Source organism: Passer domesticus, chromosome 4 (genome assembly GCF_036417665.1).
Source record: "Passer domesticus isolate bPasDom1 chromosome 4, bPasDom1.hap1, whole genome shotgun sequence".
NCBI lineage: Eukaryota > Metazoa > Chordata > Aves > Passeriformes > Passeridae > Passer > Passer domesticus.
In genome coordinates, this window is record NC_087477.1 from 29116923 (window position 1) to 29126062 (window position 9140).

The 9140-nt window shown below is 37.4% G+C and overlaps 1 long non-coding RNA gene across 6 annotated transcripts in view; it reads right to left on the reverse strand.

Moving 5' to 3' along the window:
- LOC135298825 (uncharacterized) overlaps nt 1–8236 on the reverse strand; it is a 98703-nt gene extending 90467 nt beyond the window's left edge. For all 6 annotated transcript variants that reach the window (XR_010360849.1, XR_010360850.1, XR_010360847.1 and 3 more), the window contains exon 1: nt 8100–8236. This is a non-coding gene — a long non-coding RNA (uncharacterized LOC135298825). The remainder of the gene's footprint in view (nt 1–8099) is intronic.
- Between the last annotated feature and the right edge of the window lie 904 nt (nt 8237–9140).

The following is a 9140-nucleotide window of genomic DNA, read 5'->3' on the forward strand; positions in this document are numbered from 1 at the left end:
ATCTAATGCATGGAACAACTCCTCTCTGAGGAAAATTAAAATAGATACAACAGTGCAGCTTGGAAAGCAACTGAACAGGTGTATGACAGAGGTACATAAAATTATAAGCATATGAGTTATGTGAATTGGGAATCAATACTCATTGTTTTTAGCAACACAAAAGCTATGGGAAGCAAATGAAATTTTAGGAAATACTGTTTCACACAGCATATAGTTACAGCAGGAGACTCCCTCTGACAGAAAGTTGTTGAGACTTAATAGAATTCCATAAAAATTAATGAAAAATAAAGTATTACTGGGGGCTAATAAAAATAACAAGGTGGGGGAAAAAAAACCAAAGGTACACGAGCATCCTAAGCCACAGACTGTGGGAAGATGGAGGACGTAAAGGGAAAAGCCTAACCCTATTCTGTGTATTCCTAAATGTATGGCCGCTGCCAGAGACAGGTATTAAGAGAGTCACTATAGCCATTCTTTTTATGGATGTTTTAAAATATGAAGTACTTAAATCTCTGATTCTTTTTCACTAAATAACTACAAATGATACTTCTCTCTGTGAGATATGGTAAACACATTTCTGGAGTGCCAAAAAAGCATTCATTAGCATGCAGCTGTGTGTCAGATAATGCGTACTATGTTTGCCACATATTATACTGGAAGGCAGGGAGGTAAATGACAAATATGGTTGAAGATGTGAGTAAATTAATGAATAAATTGGAATCAAAAGTTCTCATTTTGAGTGCAAGAGACTTGGTTCTTCACAAGTATGACAATGTAATTGCAAAAGAGTGGGATTGTGAATAAAGAAACCAAAGAGGAAGAGTCTTGTGATTCAAATAAAATTAAGATTCTCAAGGTGTTTTATCTGCTCTCAAGATATAGTTTTTAATAGCAAATGTGTTTGAAGCCTTACAAATGTAAGGGTTCACTTGTGATTCTATTTTCTTGTCTGTTCCACCAGCACATCTGTCTGAGGTATGGGATGGTTAAAAAACAGTGGCAAAATATTAGGTTGTCTGATTCTATCCCTAAAGTGGTTCTGTGAGAAAAACCCACCTTATTTGGTTTGTTCTGAATCTGGTTTTCACCAGAGCTAGTGCCTATTTGAGGGCAGTAGAGAACAGGTCGGACATTGCAGAGCATAAGATTGAATGAGGTTAAGAATTGACTTCAACAAGAAGCAGAAACATAAGTGAAAATTCAGGTTGTAGCACATGTAAAGAAACCTAAACACAAAAATATGAAATTAATTAATTTTATATTAATTTCTTAGATATTTCCATTCACCAATGCAACTTTTAAGTGAAAAATAGGAAAGTACCAAATCTCTTTTCTCTAGATGGCCTCATCAACAGAGATAGTCTGGAGCTCTAAATTCAGTTTCTGAATTTGCCACAGTCTGATTATGATCTTCTTGAGTCTATTAGTCTTTCTGGCCATCAGCTCTTCAGCATCAGTACAAGTACTTCCATGTTCCATCCTTCCTTTCCTTCTTTGATCTGTCCTTCTCTTCCTACCCATAAATCACTTAAAGAACCTACTGCCCTCTATGACAGTAAATGTAACTCAGGGATGTTCAGGATTTGGTTTCTGAACTTGGTTAGCTTAGATTTAACTCATATTCAAATATTAAATACAATCCATGAAATATAATGTGCTGCGAAAATAAATGTTAGCATTACAGTCCAAATTAAATAATTTGGAATGACAATAATGATCACCTTATCAAAATGACTTATGCTTCTCTTGGAGAGCCAACTGCTTGATTTAAGTAAAATGAATATCTGAGCAATTTGTTTGAAATTTTTTGTCTTCAAAACTTCATTTCTGTGAAGTATCTTGTTTTTGATGAAACGGCAATTTTTGATGGAGAATAATTCCATTAATTGCCATCTAGAGGATCCAGACATTGCATTTCATCCTCCTTCTCTAATCTAGACAAGAGAAAAAGAAATCCTGCAATCTTGCCTATTTTTTCTGCTGACTGAGACAGTTTTAAATGGACTTAATGATACCCTAGGACTCCCAAAGTCTACGACAATTTCCATATGTCTCTGCAAGACAACTACACAGTGTCCAATGGAACTGCACAAGGGCACCATTTGAAAGCCTTTACTTTTCAAAAGTAATGTAAAACATGCATGGAGAATGTTTTTCTCTTTACTCCCCTGCTCCTTGTGAACCTTGATGATAATGGGGAAAAGATAGAACTTTCTTTTTGCCCTTAATAAATGGCTGTAGGTTTACCTGATTGAGCTCACTGTGAGAGGTCTGTGCTGACAGGAATCAGCCAAAATCACATTTCCTACCCACACTCCAAGCCAGCCTCCTGCTGATCTCTGCTCATTCTGATATCTGGAGGATCCCAAAGAAGGATTATGAAGATAATGCAAAACACAAACACAACACCAGAGAATGGAAAAAAAGACAATTACTTATTAACTTCTCTGTTATGCTGACAAGCAAAAAGGCCCCAAATAAATCTAATAATATTTCAAAAATTAAACATAAAAATGCTGGAGAAGTCTGATTCAAAAAAATAACAAAAGATCTAATAACAATTTATGCAGTCCAGTTAGTCTCAAAGGAGGTGGGTGTGATTTTTTACTTCTATCTTTACAAACTACAAACTTTGGAAGACAGAGGCCACCAGTGAGCCAGGAAGAGATCTGGGAACAAAAATCTCATCTAGTGCTTCTTTGACTTGGAGACATTGCTCCTGAATAACATCACTAATGTTGGGAATGTAGTGAATAATAGACCTTTCCATTAACAATTAAAGATATCTCTAGGAAAAACTTGAGCAACCTTGGCTTTGCTGAAGGCTAAAGAGCAAACTCAAGAGGTTTATGAGGTCTTTCAAATGCAGTATTTACCTGACCTAGTGCAGACCTGTACAATACACACACCTGGCACTGCACTATCTTAGTCAATGGAGAGAAATGTTTCAAAATCCCTCCATTCCCAGAAAAACATCCAAAATAGGCCAACTGGACTGCTTTTTTTAAAAAGGGCTTGTTTCAGGGAATATTAAGCATGACTTAAAAACTGTCTCAGAGACAGACATCTGCTATGTAGCAATTTGAGATTATTTGACAAATCTTACTGAAAGTAATGTCAAATAGAGGTTTATAAAGGTCTGTTTGTGGGCATTGCTGTGGTCAATTAAGAAAATAAGAACCAAGTTAGGCTTTTCAGAAGAACAAATAACTTCCATAAACCACCTTGAAATATAATGTACTTCAATATTTCTTTGCTAAGATAAAATAACTTTGGGACATGCTTTTAAAAATATTCTGCTGACAAGTAGTTTCAGGGTGTAGTCCTTTAATATTCAAGTAATATTATTTTAATATAATTTCTCTGAGTGGGGGCATGAGATTTACATTTCCAGGATTGTAGGACAGATTGTACTTTCCCTGTATGGAACAGAGTGATTAATTTCAGGAGGCCTAAACCACTTTGATGCGTGGAGTGATGTTGGCTTGAACTCCGGCCTGTTCCAACAGGTCTGCATTTTCCTTGTGATCAGGTCTCCAGACCCGGCTGCAGTTTCATGAGACTGAAGTAGCAGGGAAGAATCACCTCCCTTTACCTGCTGGCCTTTTCTTTTGATGCAGCCCAGGATAAAACTGGCAGCTACACTCCCCAGGATACAACTGGTTTTCTGGGCTACAGGAAATTTTCCGAATTTCCACCCATGAGAATTCCCTTGTCCTTCTCTCTCCTTGGCTGCAAAGCTGCTCTCAATGAGTTCTTTTCCCAGTCTGTACTCATGTCTGGGATTTGGAAACACACACAAGTGTTTGGTGCTATGGAGTCTTTCACAGTTGAGAAGCGCCTTGGTAAGAGCAATGTATTTTTGTTGTGATGGTTATGGAAGTAGTTTTCAATGCTGGTCTTCTAACAGCTAGAGGCCATTTTGGTATCTGCAGAATTCTAATGACAGCTTGTGTTTTTTCTCCTCCCACCCATGTTTTTAAAGCAGACATACTCACAAAAATTTCTGCAGACAGAAGGGCTTTCAATTAGAAATTTCACTATACTGTCCAGAAAACAGGTCTGTTTGCAGACCAACAAAAAGGGTTCATGATAATTTGGCAGATGTCTAATTCAGAAGAGAGGAAAAATTCTTTAAAAATTTATGGCAGAAACTTGCAAAGCAATACATCTTAAGAACAGAGCTGACTTACATTTATTCATTACTTGCACCTTATGGTGGGTTATTACAGTAATTCAGTCCCAGATGCAGAAAAGTGCTCAATATTTATGATGCTGATGAGACATGCAAAAGTGAAACAGTTTATGAGGAAGTTAGGCTACTCCTTAGACCTGAATGCTCAAAAGTATAAATTTCATCATCTCCCTTTGCAGACAATTGTCTCCTGCCAGCTCTTGGGAAGAAGATACCTTGTTTATTCAAGTCTTGGAGTAATAAAGGGGAAAAAAAAAGGTAAAAATTACCAAAACAAACAGCAAAAGATTTAGATTATTTTTTCAATCAGGCTACCTAACTGAATGTGACAAAGAAATGACAGTATAGTCAGATAATTCATTTGGCCCTCAATCTACAGAATCAATTAATCACCGCTTGCATCTGCCCTGTTCTTTGCTGTACAAGGGCTTTGTGGTTTAAAGGAGGCGCACAATTAACAAGTCTTCCATGCTGAGGTTACTGATGGGAAATAGGCCCCAGAATCCAAACTGTGTATATGCCAAACATATACAAAATATACAAATCTATTAAAAATTACACGAAATATACAAATATAAATACACAAATATATATAAAATTCCAAAAAGCTTCCTCTCCCAGAGTTAGAGGATACTCTTTGGCAGAGGGTACCATGTGTGCTTGCATGCTTGTGGGGGAGAAACTGGCATAGCCACGAGGTTGTTCTAACAGGTGCCAAAATCCCTACAGGCTTTGCCATCCTGTGTAATGCCTGACTGCAGTTTTCCCCTTTGACAATCAATAGACACCTGATTACAGACAGTGCTGACAGTTGCATTGTGTTGCAGGTCTCAGGACAAACGTGGTAGGTACATTTCAAACTGCCTTGCTCCTCAGACAGCCCTGCTCAGGAATCTCAGAAAAAGATCAGTATCCTGATTCAGATTTGGGACATATTTACACAGGTGAAATTTATTCAGTTTATGTCTACTAACAGGGCATCACACAAAATGCATTTAACACATTTACTGGAGCAATATGAACATCTCTTAAGTGTGTTATTAGAGCTCTCTTAGGTGGCTGCAGACTCAAAACCACTCCCCACTTTGGGAAGGAATCAGATATACTAAGGAAAATGCATTGCCAGAAAGTAGGGCTTCAAGCACAGGGAACAACTGACAGTTCTGTGCAACATTAACATCCTTTTCTTTAATTTTTTTGTTGCTTCAGGAACACTTATTATCATGCTCTAGTTATAAAAGCAGTACTTTGACTACTTACAAGTTAATCGGGTTTAAAGCAAAAATTAAACATAATTAGAACATCCATGGTCTTAGACCATGGAAATTCAGGCTATTACTTTTGTGCAAAGCTTCATCCTAAATGAGTCTTTATTTCAATAAAATATCTTCTGTTAATTAGTATCATGAACTCCATCTGCCAAATTGAGAGTGAGCTCTCTCTGTGCATTTCCCGTACTCTGAACAAAAGACTTCAAGTAACTATTAAGATGATGCATTTTTAGTAGCATAAAACCCTGAAATGCTAATCCATGAAAGAAGGAATTAGCATTTCATACACAATAACTTAAAAAGCAAGAAAAATGTTAGCTTATGATTTACTGAATACAAGGTCATGATTCCCATCCATTAAAGTTTTCATCAGACTAGTTACAATTTTTAAAAGCATTAGTGTCATAGTTTAAGTTGCTTGTTTTTGTTTTTGGTTTTTTGTTTTGTTTTGGTTTTTTTTTTCCTTTCCCTGAACAGATATGGACTTTGACTAACTAAAATGAAAGAACTTATACAAGATTCTGACTCTTGCTCTTAAAGAAGTGTCCATTGTGTTCAAGTGTCCATTGTCCAAAGTGTTCTTGAACTCTGGAAGTCTTGGTGCTGTGTCCCCTTCCCTGGGGAGCCTGTTCCAGTGCCCATCCACACACTGAGTAAATGTGCTTTTTCCAATATCCAACCTAAATTCCCCCAATGAAGCTTCAAGCTGTTCCCTCAGGTCCTGTCAATGGTCATCAGACAGAAATGAGACAGAATAATAAGTGTGTCTGTACGCCTTAGAAAGGAACCTGGCCTGACACATAGGTGAAAAGCTGAGGAAGGGGTGAATTCAAGCACCCTCCCAAGCTGGGTTGGTGAAGATAAAACCTTCCCCTGCCCTACTTCCTTGTGCAGGTGGGAAATAATGTTTTTCAGCTGAGTAATCTTATGGTTTTATCCTATAAGAATTTACTCAGAAATGCATCCATTAATAAAGTCTATTTTCATGTTTCAACTTAAGCACATTGTGGAAATATTTAAATGCACATATTTGTTATGATTCTTAGATTACTATGTTCCCTATTGCCATATGTATTTCTACCCATAAAATTGCTTAATTTTAGCTATAGTTCAACTGAAAATGATAAAATGTGCAGAAGCAAATAAAACCATTTTCTTCCCACTCCATTTCTACGTGCTATGGTATCCACATAATAAGTGCTGTTTGGAGATGGCAGTCATAAGTCAACATCAAACTCTCTGGAAAATGCTGCCCTTCTCAATTTTCAATCCTTCCTGCAAAAATTCAGCATAATTGTGAGAATTCAGAAAAAGAAGTTCCATTTCTACACGTGGAATTGCCATCCAATACAGTGTTATTTCATATAATGCTATCACGGGAAAACATACTTGGAGTTAAACAGTGCAAAAACTTGGCCAGATCCCATTACTCGTACATCTTAATAACAGCTCTCAAAATACCAGTTTATATGTACAAAAACTTAATGAACCATACAGTGATCACTTACAGAGGCTGGAACTGCAGTTGGCAGAATGGAGAAAGGGGAAAACACGGTTGCTGCTCAGCCATAACCGATGAGGAGTTAACACAGAGGGACTGTGGAGACAAAGCAGTGCTTCCCCTGGCGGGGTTGCTGTTTGTTCAGAATAAAGGTTACTGCCACTCATTTGAATAAAATGGGCACTGTATGTAACTTAACTGTCAGGCAAGATACAGCTGAATGGTGCTTTTGTTGAAAATGATAAAAGACAAGAAATTCAGGCACAATGAGGTCTGTTTCATACATACCAGGTAACCTGACAGATCTTATTTTCCCAGGATAATATCAACTTGCTGTTAAAATAACCCTGGTATTTCGGCCTCAGAAATCCTGGAGACAATCACAAATATTTGCTTCTTTTCAATTGAAAAAGTACTTACCTGGGCTGCAATGTGTTTTCTCAAGACACTTTACTACCCTGACTGAAAAAAATATATTCTAACATATCTGTGGGGGCATTGTTGGTGGAGTACTTCATGAAGACTGAGTTATTGAACACGTCTTATCTGGGGCTTGGGTTTGATCCTCAAACTGTGAAATCATGTTATGGTACATGAAAACAGAACAATCTGGTCTTAAATATGCAATTCCTCTGGTTGAAAAAAAAAGACAGCCACTGCCTTCCTATTCCTTCCTATTAACTTTACATAAAAAGAAAGAACAATTTTAGAAGATGAAAATTCAACTGAGTTTAATGATGCAATGACTCTGGGGTCAGATCAAAGCAAATTAGCTGCCTACAGAGTTAGTATTTCACTTGCAGGCTTTCTGCTCTGTATTTTGAACAAAAAGCCCAGGACAGACCACTTTTTTCACCTTTGCACAAAAGTGATTTTTTGTAAGACCTCATTTTTTTAAAAAGAAGTGCACATTTTTGAAAGTCCTCATTTTTTTGAAATTACTGTGGCTGAGTAACTTCACGGGTAGGAAAAGGCAAAATAGAGAAGTCCAGGTAATTTTGCTTCAAGTCTCTTATGCATCTCTAATTATGTGGTGGCTAACAGAGGCTTGAAGGCCTCACAGTTATAAGAACTCCCAACTATAATTTTATAACTGAAACCTAACTGATTAAATAACTAATTATATAATTACCTTGGTTGTATAACTTGGCTAGTCTGGGCCATTGAGGAGCAGGCCTGGGCCTCTAGGGCACAGGCAGCTATTGGCTGGCTGGCTGGATAGCTATTGGCTAGTTGGCCAGGGGGCAACTGCTTCAGCCAATCAGAATGAACCATGTGGCCCGTCAATGCCATATAAGGAGATGAGCGCTCAATAGAGGTTGGCTGTTGTTGCGTGACCGTCCTTGTGTTTTGTCACGTTCCTGTCTCCAACATCAGTGATATAATGGCGTAATTTTTATTGTGTGTTTTCTTATAGCATGAGAGCTATGTGAAGAAACATCATGGGAATAATTCTGTGAAAATATAATATTTGCAAACTGGCTTTTTGTTAAGTACGTTTTCACACTGACAAGTCTGCAAACTTGCTTATATGCTTGTATGCTTATATGCTGTTTAACATGAGCAATATAATGTATCTTGTATCAACAGTATTCCCAGTAATCAAAGCATCTAAGCTTCAGGCAGATACCCAGGAAGGGAAATTTCAGACCACAGAGTTAAAGCCTTTTCCAGGATTAAATGAGTGAAAGCTGGGCCCCAAAAATAAAAATGTCAGGGAGCTTAGCAATAGGTGTTGCTGTAAATAATGGCTAACAGGAAGCTTTCTAGCTCTATTTATTTGCAAACTAATTAGAAGGAATTTGAATTGACACCTTGCCAAATATGTCAGTTATGTCGTACCAAAGGCAAAGATTACCAAACAGAATTTCTTGGTAAACTGGAAAATCTCAAGGTAAGAATTATATACTTACCATTCTGAGAATTCCTTGTTATCATTTAGTGCTAAATAAAAGCAAAAGAAAAGAAAACAAACAAACAAAACAACCCCAAACCAATGGGAAAGGATTAATTAAAAGCTCAGGTTTTATGTTACACTGCAGACTGGGTCTTGAATCTCAAAAGGCCTCTTTTATTCTGCACATTAGAAACAATAATGAGGAGTGTTGGTCCTGCTGCTCCCTCTGAAAAGGATGGCGAACAGAGTTTGTTGGTAAATGAGCAGAGCCTATTT